Raw genomic sequence first — 12,798 nt, forward strand, 5'->3', positions numbered from 1 at the left:
TAAGACACAGCTAACTCTCAGCTCTCACTGCAGAGGTTACAGTTCCTGACTGCTTTTCATCCATTATCTCATCCAAATTTAGCATTTCTCCTCAGTGTCTTTGCCTCAAAATGCAGCATAAATTAGTGAAGCAAATTCTTTGACTCTGAGAGTCTGTGTGTCTTTTGGTAGAGAAATGCTTGTGGATTGAGGGGTTGCCTCCTGACAGGACTCCAATATGTGCTCTTTCCTGACCGCCAAGACTCAAAACTCTGTATGTGTTAGTCATTATGTGTGGGGTGTGTAGTCTTCTTAGGTTTTAATAATCTTAAAGTCTGCTTCCAGTTCGGCGTCATCTGTCTGGGTCTGTCGGAGTTGTCATGTTTACGCTGACACACTCCACGGTGTGTCGGTGTATATTTCAGTGCATGTGGTCGCAGTTATTGTCTGGACTGTCAGTCGAGACACTCGTTCGCTAACAAGAACAAAGGCAACAACACCTCAGCAGTCAAATCAGCGCAAATCAAATCACATGAGGCTCTGCATCATATTGTACCTGAACGGGGCTTAATAGTGATCACAACAATAACACGGTGCAGTCAGACCGACCAGTCCGTGCTCCTGAACTGCTGCTGTCAGCAGAATCACAGACAGCCCGCTGTAGCACAGCATACCACACGCACTATTTAATAAGAGTCGCAGCTCGATACAGCTTTATTCTGTCAACTCTAATGATAGCAAGAGCTGTGAATGGGAACAGCACTGAATTGTAGATACACTTCACACATCAATATAAACACCAGTGGATGGCCTGATTTCATGCACAGAATGAAAAATACTCCAAACACAGAAAAATAAACAGCAGGGCAATTTGATATTTCTTTACGACTACCATTTTCCCAACATTCAGATGCTTTGCCCTGTGCTTGCCACATCTCTATTCCACTGCTGTTTAAATGAGAGTTTATTCAATTTCATGTGCTGTATGTTGCTGTAGATTAAACAAAGAGGCTATTAATAATGTCTTCTTATTATAAATTCTCGAACAAAAGCTGCTATTTGGCCAGAAAAATAAGGGAAAGTTAGTAACATGCACGTTCCTACAGAATAACTTCAGTGTGACATTATTATTATTATGATATTATGATACCATATACACCAACTAATCAATTCCCTTTTTGCTCCCATAAGGATTAGTCCAGTAGTTGCTAAGAGGCAACAAAATAGGACTAGAGGATTATCATGGAAGAAGATAAAGTTAAATTAAAATTATTAAGTAAAGAGACTGAACATGAATTATGCAGCCTGGTGATGGGATTGACCCCTGTGATGACATTCAGTGACAGAATTACAAGCTATGGCTTTTCATTAAGACGACAGTGAAGAGCGAAGAAGTAGTAGTGGAGGGAATCTGACAGGACAGGAGGGCTCATGTAACGTCGTCAAGCAATGCTAAGGCCCTGTGTCTGCAGTCATCTCCAATATTCTCTAAGCGAACTTACTCTGCTGCGAGCCCGCAGCTACTTTTCGGCTCTTTGGGACACACAAGCCGAGGCTGAAATTCCACTCCGGCCTTATCGATAGGTAGCCATCTAATCAGAAACTGCTTCAATTTAGCCCAGTGCACCTCTGGCCAGTCACCGCGGCAAACAGCTTAGCACTGAGCATTGAGCCGCAAAAATGGCCCACACCCATCGCCTCGCAATGAGACCAGCCAGACGCCGGCCACAGCATAGAGTCCGAGTGTGTGTGTGCACAAGTTTGTGTGTGTGTGAGAAAAAAGCGGAGACCAAGAGCGACTGATAGCACAGTCCTGAACTGTATGTCTGTTCAGATGTATCAAAAATCACTGCACGGATGGATATGACTCGTCTTGTATTCGTTGACTCTGGGCAATATCACAGCTAAGTGGTGCAGCGGGGTGGTGGGTGATCGGAGGAGGGGGTTGGAGGTGGAGGGGTGGAGGATATCTAAGACGAATTAGAGAGACATGATGAATGACGCAATATTTTCATGCCAGAGGGAAACTATTGCACTTCAAATTAGAGGTGGTGACAGAGAGAGGGAAGGAGGCAGAGGAGGAATGAAATAAATCCGCGGGAATAAAGGGCTAATGAGAGGGGGAGAGCATTTTATCGCTGGTGGGAGAACGTAAAGGGGTCGGAGGAAGGAGAGCAAGATTCTGTTTGTCAATATATCCGTCCGATATTGGCTTTTTATTGAAAACTCAGACATCATGCTGTCAGTATTGTCCACGTCTGACATGACAGACAAGATACGGTCTGACGGATCACACAGAAAAAGTGCATTTACACAAGCACTGTACTGAAATACTAATGTGAGGCATTTTCAGTCCTCCCACCTAAGCATCAAAATACATCTTTTGTCATTGCCACCCTGAACGAACTCAAGTATTTTCTGATCTGGCGCTGAAGAGACACAGAGGACTGTAACAGCAATTATACATTGTCTCTTCTGATGTGTTGCGCGTTTGGTTAAGTTGAGGCTGCTAAAAGTACTTGGCTGAAGTCAGGGCAAGATCACCGTTAAAAGAAATGAATGACGCCGAAGCCGCTGTCTCGTTTGTGAAAGTCTGTGAAACCTGTTTGGCCCAGACCACCTCCCCAAGAGGTTCTTATGTCATAACTCTCACAGCCACAAGAGGTCACTTGTCAGGAAAATGTAAATGAAGGTCTACTCTTCTTCACCATGAACACTTTTATTCTAAACACATTTTATGACAAATACATGTGTACTTTTCAACTTTGCACGTCATTTTAAAGATTTACTACTTTTTCTACGACTGGTTTTGGCACTGGTTCCTAACTTAAACGCCCTGATTCTTCAGTGAGGATTCTAATACAACTGATCATCCCTGCTGTTGGATGTTTACTGTCGGGGATTTTGTTGCTGTTGTTGTTGCTGTGGCTTTTAAAATGTAAATATCTGACGAAACAGAGAATACTTCCATGGACAAACTTGGGGAAACTGACCAACCAGCACAGAAAATGAGACAAAGAGTGAACGATAGAGAGACATGGAGGGAAGAATGTAGATGCTGTTAAAGACTGAAGGAGATGGAGAGAGGATGAAGATGAAGAGAAAGCTGACTGAGGAAGAGAGACTGTCAGACATGAAAACACACACACACACACACATACACACACGTCTCTTACGCATGCTGAGGTTAAAGGCCTCCTCGAGATGAGCTGTGCTGCATAATATCCAAGCTTCCGGACCACTGATCAGCCAGTGTGGAGCTCCGATCAGACTGACAGCCAGCGGCCCATCTCTCCCTTGCTTCACTTCACTGGCTTGATCACACACACACAGACACACACACATATGTATGTATATACGGTGGTGTACATACATCACGAGGTCCCAGAGCCTGAAGCGTCTGACCAACTGTCCAAAACCCAAAGCTATTCAATTTACGACAGCATAAAACGGAAACAAGCACTAAACACTTATGAGGAAAATATTCTCTGATAATCCTTACTGGTGATCACCAACTAGGCAGCGGCACTCCGTGGTCAGATCAGTGGGAAAATCAATGATGAACTTTCCTTGCAGCTAATGAAGACCAGTGTTAATGACACTGACCTATGACTGATTTTAATCTAAATGTTCAAGGCAGTAATTTAAGGCTGATAATCAAAGACGGAAACAGAGCGTACACAGTTAAAAGCACGAGTAATACCATGAAAGTTTCAACAAAAAAAAAGAAAGAAAATTGATCTGATTTGGACGAGGAAAGATTCAGTTGGCTTGTTAAAATGTGGCACCCTGTCAGAAATTACACTTTGAGTGAGGCGAGTGAGTCAAGAGCTATATGAGCATGTTTCTGTCCAAAGCTGTTTTTCCTTGTCTGCACTTCACCTTCCGTCTCACCTACCCGGCTGACATCACAACCATAGACAAGGCTGCAATTGATGTTCGAGTTTCCAAACCATTTTAACCTCCAGATGGATGGTAAGGCTGGAGGCCATTACCTCCAAAACTATCCCTGAGGAAACGCTGTAGTGGGCTCCTGAGATGAACTTTCTAGGGTTTTTAGGCTCTCGCTTCTTGTAACTTCGGATGACATGTTTAAACACCAAAAGCATCCATCTTCTTTGTAGGTGAAGAACATGCTTGCGCTACATGGAGACAGAACTATGGATTGAAGTCACTCAAGCAAACACACACACACACACTCCTGCACCTGCACGATGCCAAACACCCATGATGTGCCCTGTACACTCCAGTGGACGGATTGGGGTTTCTGTTGTCTCCCAAGGCAATTCTTGTTTATCTGCTCACAAGTCTTTTCCCTTCCTCTTTAGGTGCAAGAGACGGGTCAGCATCTGTTTTCCCTCGGCGAACGTCTAGTTTGCAGCATGGCGGCAAAGAGGAAGGAGACGGAGGGTTTTTGATGCAACGCAGAAATGGGAACAAAATGTAAACATGCCAAACGCCCATTTTCCCCTGGGAAATCAGGCCCTGTGAAGACGAGGTGTCAGAACAAATTCAAACGTGGTGTATTGCTTGCCTTGGTGTGCCTGCTTTAAGACAGAAAACATAACGACAGGAAGGGGGCGGGGGGAAGAGAAAGAAAATGAATCAGAGGTATAAGGGAGAGGAATGGTGGAGAAAAACACCAAGCGTTGTGCATTTGTACAGGCCAAGCAGATGGAGAACCGAACAAGAGGAAAAAAACTTCATCAAAGTTTTAAAGAGAGCATCACCGGGACAGAGGAAGCATTTAGCACTTGTGACAGCACTTAACGATTTTATTTTCACACCAACAGCTGCTGTGCATATTGACTGAACTTTTGCTGCTGCTTTTCTGTAATAATAGGCATATGCTTGCACTGTAGTAGTTCATTATATTCACTGGTATAAAGAAGCTAGGATTACAGCCATGTTATTGAGGCCAAAATCCTTTTTTGTTTTTGGTTTTTAAAGAAAAATGTCCTTATTTCCATCTGTACGGTGAAGTGGCTAAGAGATTCTTTCTCTGCTACTATGGAATGTGGCTCGGGATTGTTGGGTCACAGTTGGATCCACTTGACTATGCTCATGCTGTCCAAATTCACCACCTATTTGCATTTAAGTACAATGGACTTTTTCACTGGTATTACTGAGTAGGGTGACCTGGTGTCCTGCTTTATGCGGGACTGCAGCATTTATATTCCTTGTTTCACGTCCCACATATTGAGATGATGTCCTGTATTTTTAGTTTTCAAAAGTCAACCACTGCAGGACAATTTTCTGAAATCTGGCTTTTGTCCAGTGGCTGTGAAGAAAGCAGACAGGGCTCTCATCAACAACTGTACGGTAATTATCATAGATCCTGATTCGGAAGCATTAATGGATGTACACGTTTAGAAACAGCAATGTCAGCAGCGGGCACTCCGTCCTGCTGCTTCCAGGCCCTCCCATCATTAGCAGGAAGGCCACTACAAAGCTCAAGGTGCTAATTGCAACAGCCTTACGTTGCTTGCTAAGTAAACTACAACCAAAAGTACAATGAGGCGTGTAAGTCAGTATGCGGGTGTGTGAATGCAGTGGTTGATAGATGGTGCATGTTGTTAGGGTAAATACAAAAGACTACATGGCTTAATACCACAGCTCCTACCAGCAAAGGACCCGCATTGCACAAGACACAGTGTACACAATACACAGGCCCAAGGCAACAGGCTTGGAGGCCGCAACACCTTGACGGATACTAAAAAATGATCTGTCGACTGAAACTGGTAGTGCTTTCATTTGATGTAATCATATCATCATTATTCATCATTAATGTATCTTATTTACATGTTAATTACTGCATTATGAGCAAAAGATACATCTCTCAGCATTGGTAACGTGTCCCATGCTGCCCCACAAATTTAGTTTCTTAAGATGTGATCAGTGCGGTAAAACAGCTGAAAGATGGCATGAGATGCTCTATCACTGTTGTCGTAGCTGGAATATGCAGAAAGTTATAGGATAATGCTCATCTTCTAGGGCTTCCCCCAAGAAACTGCTCAGCAGAGATACTATCGACTGCTGGACGTCCTCTACTATCCCACACCTGGCTGTCACTGACTTAGCATCTTGCTTCAACTTCTCCCACTTGGGAAAAAAGGAAACCCTCTGAGTTTTTACAGCAAATTCGACTTGCCTGCTCTCAACATGTACCCTGAACTGAACGTACGATGTGATCAAACAAAGTCACATGCTTATCTAAATCAGAGAGATCCTGGGACATCTCGTCCTGTTTTGGTTTTATGGCACGTGTTTCAATCTCACTGCTGTCATCAACCTAACGTCCAGCTGCAGCAGGAAGGTGAGATAAGCTGAATGGACCCGCTGTACGCTACAAGGCAGGCATTCTCCTTCAGCTGGTAGCTGAAAGTTGGAGCTAAAGTTGAAGCAGATGACTCTTAACATGTTATTTTATAATCCTAAACAGCATATAGTTGATGGCGTAGGCACCCTGCATGGTGGGGGCATCCTAGTAAATGCAGGCAACAAGTGAAATCGTTATTCTGCACAAACTGCCTGATGAGTAATGCAATGAATCGCCACAGGAAGGGGAATTATCATTCTACAGTGGCGGGCAGCTGATTGGAGTTATGATTGGGGTGGAGAGACAAAAAGGGAGGGAAGGATCGGAGAGGGGAGAGAACACACCAACCCCACGGTCCTGATTTCTCTCTAGCAGGGGGCCGCTGCTCCAGCCTGGCACCAAGCCAAACACACTGGCTTTAGTTTGTCATTGAGGGAAGGCAAAGCAATCAATCTAGAGGCTGGAAGGAAAGGAGAAATGAAGAATTATTTTTGATAAGTCGTCTGAGGAAAACATAATCACGGCTGTGCGGAGTGAGCTTGTGATAGGCGTTAAAAAAAAACTATTTTTTTCCTCCATATCGTTCCTTTTCTCTCTTTTACTACGGTCTGTGTGTGTGTGTGTGTGTGTGTGTGTGTGTGTGTGTGAAATTTTCTGGACTGTGAAACCTAGAAAGGTGTTCCTTCCTCAGCTAGCGACAGATGTGTCAGAGCATGAGACGACATGAAGCTCTCGAGGGACTTCTTTAAGTGTCACTGGGAAGCTTTACTGCACATAGACACACACATATACAGAATATTTTTTTGTCAGAAGTGCTGAATAATAGTGCTGTACTAAGCAGGCTGGGCCAATTAGGCCCGGTGGGACTGGGAACAAGACTCAATGTGTGTGTATGCATGTGTGAGTTTGAGTGCGTGTGGACTATCCTTGAGTCATAGGCAGACAGCAGGACTGAACGTCAGAATATTGTCAGACATCTGCCTGCCTGCCACTGCAAAACACACACACACACACACACACACACACACACAAAACGAGGCAACGAGGCAAAAGAATGGCGGGAGAGCTGGAAAAAATGAATCTTTAGGAACAATGCATGGACATGCTGCCGTGTAGAGAAGCTAGTGGCAGATGTGAACCTGTTTCTGTACAGGAAAAAAACACAGTGGACACCGTCTCACATGTTTACATCTGAACTCAGAGCTGCAGGTTCGTTTCCCGTCGAACTTCCCAAACACAAAGAAAATATCACCGAAAGAGTAGGTCGAAAAAGTGAGGTGTAGGTTTAAAATCTACTATGGTGGGCAATTAATGTCACAATATTGCTATTTTTCGTTAAATTCAACTGAGGTACTGCACATATGTGCCATGAATCTATCACTGGAATGAGTAATCCAGAGAATTAAACACCAGACACACCAAAATACTCTATCAAATTGATGCAGGCTGTGCGAAGATGTTCCTGAAACAATCCAGCACATAATAGCAGGGTGTAAGTTGCAGACAGGAACAGCACACATGGGACGTCATAACCAAGTGGCAGCATAGTGTACAGGAACATCTGCACTGAGTCAGAATGGAAGACACCTCCCAAAGTGGCTGAGAATGACCGAGCTAACATCCTGTGGGACTTCCAGATCCAGACGGACAAACTGGTGATGGCGAACCAACCTGACATCACGCTGACTGACAAACAACAGAAGAGGGCAGTGGTGATAGATGCAGCAGCTCCTAGCATCATCATTTTCTATGTATTCTAATCCTGGTTGAAAATGTTTTGAAGTAAGAAGTAGGAGGAGTGGACAGCAAACAGGACAGGATGGACAGACAAAAAGGAATTACAGGAGATTTACAGGAAGGGGCAAAGCAGGAAAGAAGGGGGGTGGAAGGAGAAATGCAAAGAGTGATGGGAAGAAAAGGAAATGACATTTAAAGGTGAAGGGGTAATTGAGAACATGAACATGAAAAACATGAGACGACAAGAAGCAAGAAAATGAGGAAGCAACAGAAAAGATAAGAAAAGAGATGAGAGACGAGAAGGAACGAAGGAAATCAGCTTTAACTGATATTATTAGTGAGGATGAATAACCCTGGGAGGCACAGTTGCCTGTTGCTGCAGCCCAGTCATACCATTGCCTCCTATGGGTTTTCCTCCAACACTCCAGAAGGTTCCACCTACACAACACACACTGCCTCGCACATCCACTAGGGCCCGTCTGTGAGCGTGCACACATACACAGAGAGACACACATGACAGTCCTCTCAGGAACGTAGCGTTGAAAATAGTCCTCAGGGGCAAAACAGTCTGTTCTTTCACACATTACCACTCATTTTACAGTACAGCTGTCTGCTCTGTTGCAGCAAGACAAGCTCCGTGTCTGATATCACTACACCACAGTATTTATAGTCAATTGATGCAGGGCATAGCCAGCACTCAATACCTTCATTGACAAGTGAACACTCATTTTAATAGCGTACCATGCCATGCAAAGTCTGTCCAGTTTATAATTTGCCTCTCAGTTCAGATAAGAAACTTGCCTCGACATAGAGGCATGTGAACTGTTTTTCTGGTTTGAAAATTCCCAAAAGTGTAGCATTAACAGGGACAGATACTCTTAATGGTTCTACATACCAAAGTTGCTGTGATGTTGGGGTGTTTACAAAGACAAGAATGAACAAACATTGCGATAAAATAATGGAAATTGAGTTGCACAGATTGCGTACTGACTTTAGCTAAAAAATAAACAAGTGAATATTCATCTTAAAGGCATCTAGCTATAAAGGGGGTTTATATCTCTGTTTGCATGTGGCTGGGTTTGTTTATGTGCGTGTGTATGGTTGTGTGCGTGTTCTTCGATTTTCTTGGAAGTGCTAATCCAACCGGCTTCACACTCATCGGGTGTATTGCCGAGGATGAAAGTGAGTGCAGTGTCGAGTGTGAAGTTGTTTAGATCAGTGGTTCAGTAGAAAACTGTGAAAACCTGGTCAAGACAGCCATACTCTGGTGTGCGTCTATTGGTACTGTTACTGTACTACAGTGCTTGGGGGGGCCAGAAAGGACTAAACTGCTACCATAAGAGCAAGAATAGATGCACATTAAAATCTATTAAAATTAAAAAGTGGTGGCTGACTTGACCACACTTGAGAAAATGTTCGCTAGGCATGATGCTAAATTTCATTATATTAAATGCCATTGACTTATGCTAAAAACATTAGCGATAAAAGTAAGCTGGCGACAACCCTAATTAGTGTCTTGTAAAATCTGTTTTGATAAAGCTAAATATTTTAGTTACTCAAAAACTATTACGATACACTTTTTGCACCATTTGTGTTCGTGCTAATTGATGTAATTTGGCCGCCAGCTGAGATCGAGTCGATCCAAATGGCCACGGCCTGAACAGGCACTGCACCGGTGCTCTTCAGTTACACAAGGCAAGACATGAGGTGTTCCAGTGGTCTTTTCTTGGCCACATTACAACTTGTACTTGAAGCATCACGTCATTTGACCTCCACCCACAGTGTTCCTGAATATTGTTGCTGATCAAGTGATTCTCTTCGTTACTACTATCCACACTGTACATGCCTGTCAAATGGAAACTCCCCACAGGGGGAAAGACTGTCATAGGCGCATGACAGGGAATGCAAACCATTAGACCTCTAGGGTGGCACTCTAGAGGTGGCACCAGAAACAAAAGGATCTCCATAAAAGGCGTCGGCCCCGTGTCAACACGGACCAGGATCCCTGAATAACGCTGCCAGCATCCTGTTAAATGTGGGCCTGAAGGCAGAAGGTGTCTTACCTTCATAGTAGTGGGTGTACTTGTGAACACAGAGTAAATTGAGATATAAACTTGCAAAGCAAGAGATACATTCAGAATACTAATGTATATTAGCCCAGCTACTACTACAGTGAGGTCTCCTTATTGGCAGATTTTAATTCCCCTTAATGTACTATCAAACTTAAGCTCCAAATTTTAGAATAAAATGCAGTTGTTTGAAACTGTCTCTGCTTCTTCCATCAACTGGTTTGTTCTCTTCTCACATCTTTTTTCCTTTCCCTTTATTTCTCCTCAGTCAGCCAGCTTCCCCATGCGATTGTTAATCTAATGCCACTAGAACAAGAGTTGATGCTGCTCACCTGATGCCAGTGAGTCTCAGATGACACAGTCGAGCTCAGGTACAATCAGACGGCGACAGGCCCAGGGGCCCTGCAGCTTCGCTAATGTTTTTTAGCACTTTTAGAAGCCTCGGTCCCAGAGTGGATCATTAAACTAGAGAATACCAGTGGCGGATGAACCAAAGGCGCAAGAGCTTGTTGGATGACTCCCAAAACAGAGTTGGAGAAGAAAGCGAAAGAACGGGATGAGAAGAAAGTTCTCCCTTCGTCTAAACACCGCTCATTAGCAGAAAATGAAGAAAACGAATGCAGTGATGGCAGGGGTAAAAAAAAAAAAAAAGGAGATGTCATGGAAAGTAGGAAGAAAGACGCGGGGATGCTGACAATGAAGGTATGACAGTTCCATGCTGAATAGGCAAGGAGTGTCTAATCTACTGTTAGACATCCGCATCAAAAAATGCCTCTACTCTAACAACTGTTCCGCTTCCTGTCAATTAGGTGCCAGGAAATTGCACGCATATTTGTCCAAGCGGGAAAAAAAAAACACACACATACACACTTTAACTACATAGTAGAAAGAGTACATGCACCCACCCACACATGCAGCACACACCTCATCAAGCTGCAGCAAGTGAGCCATGATTAGTCAATCCGGGGCCCAGCGTGCACTGTGTGTGGCTATGCGTTTGCTTGACTGAAGGTGTGCGAAGCAGCCATTCTCCCTGGTTTAATGAATAGAAAGTGAATGCAAAGAAATTACGCTTCCTGAGGTAGCTGTGAGTTTTGACGAAAACAAGGCGGAAAGATGAAAAATAAAAAAAAAATAAAAAAGCCAGTGAGGCCTTGCGAACGGGAGGCAGAGGACTGCTGTTGCCTGAGCACTGATCACGAGCTAAAATTACCAGACATGGAGAGCTGAATCAAGTAGAGAGCTGCCATGAGCGAGCAATTAGTCTCCAGCACCCAGCAACACATGCTGCTACGGTACTTTCAAGTGAGATTAACAGTTCTTCTTCGCCATTACTCCAAAAATTGACTATGACGTGTATAGAAAAGTCTGCCACTGGTGCCATTTTCAGAATTAAACCCTAATTGGGTTAATTTTGGCGCGAGGAGCAAAAATTCTGGTACACCACAAGCGTGCACATTTTGACGGCAATTATGTCTGTGCCTGCTGGAGGTTGTTGCTGCCCTTTGCCGCCTCCTCGGCCCTAAACACCAATCAGCCATGTTGAACCTAGACATAACAAGCTCACCAAGAACAGCTACGGCTTTTCTGTCACTTACTTCTCTCTTGTGACGTTTTTTTTTTTGTTTTTAATGAAGTAAAGGGTCAGCATCCGATTTTGACCTGAGCACAGTTGTATACCACATAAATGATGTTTATACAGGGATGCTGTAGTGTGAGGAGTCATGGAGGCAAACTTGATGGAGAACTGGGTGGGGTGGATTTTTCCAGACTCTTTCTGCATGAGGCGATTGGCTGCGGCGGCGGAAGGGTAGACGCTGTTTATTTCATTTGGTGCATGTTAAGCGCAATGTGTCGGATAGTCTGTTCTCACCGCCTGGCTGCTCTGATCTCATCCCCTCGCAGAGGAGTTTTATGTAAGCCTCAACATCGACATAGCTCTCAGTGACGACTGCTTCAATGGAGAGCAGAGGAGAGGAGAAGAGACAAGGAGGAGGAGAGAGAAGGAAAGAGAAAAGGAGAGTGGAGAAGAGAAGGATTAGAATAATAGGGGAGGTAAACATAAGGGAAAGAGACAGACAGAGGGTACATTTAGAAAAAGAGATGAGGAAGGAAGTAAAAAATGAGAAGGAAAAGAATGGGAGATGAGACAAGAAGGAAAATGACGAGGATAAAAGAGGAAAGGAGGAGAGGAGAAGGAGAGAAAGCAAGTGAGATAAGATGGTAAGAGGAGAGAAAGAGGGGGAAGGAAGGTGTGAAAAGATGGGAGCGAAATGAAAAACAGAGGGAGAATGAGAGAGATGAGACGGGGAAAGCAGAACAGGAAAGAAAAGTAGAGGAGAAGGAAGCTAGGGAAAGGAGGAGACGATGGGGGCGGAGAAAGAGAAGGGATTAGATAAGGTGATAGGAAGTGAGAGAAAAGAGAAAGATGACAGAGAAGAAGAGTTGGAGAGGACAGGAGGGCAGAGGAGAGGGAAAAGGATGATAGTAGGACGGAAGAGGGAAAAGGAAGAGTTGAGAGGAGGTGAGGATCAAGACAAAGGGAAAGGGAGGAAGAAGGGAGAGGCCAAGAAGACGAAAGGAGGGGAGACAATGGGGAGAGTAGAAGAGGGGAAAAGAGGAGAAGAGAGAAAGAGTGAAGGAAGGTAAGGACGAAAGGATAGGAAGTTAAAGGGAGTGAGGAGAATAGGAAAA

The sequence above is a fragment of the Pempheris klunzingeri genome, chromosome 22, assembly GCF_042242105.1.
Source record: "Pempheris klunzingeri isolate RE-2024b chromosome 22, fPemKlu1.hap1, whole genome shotgun sequence".
Lineage (NCBI taxonomy): Eukaryota > Metazoa > Chordata > Actinopteri > Acropomatiformes > Pempheridae > Pempheris > Pempheris klunzingeri.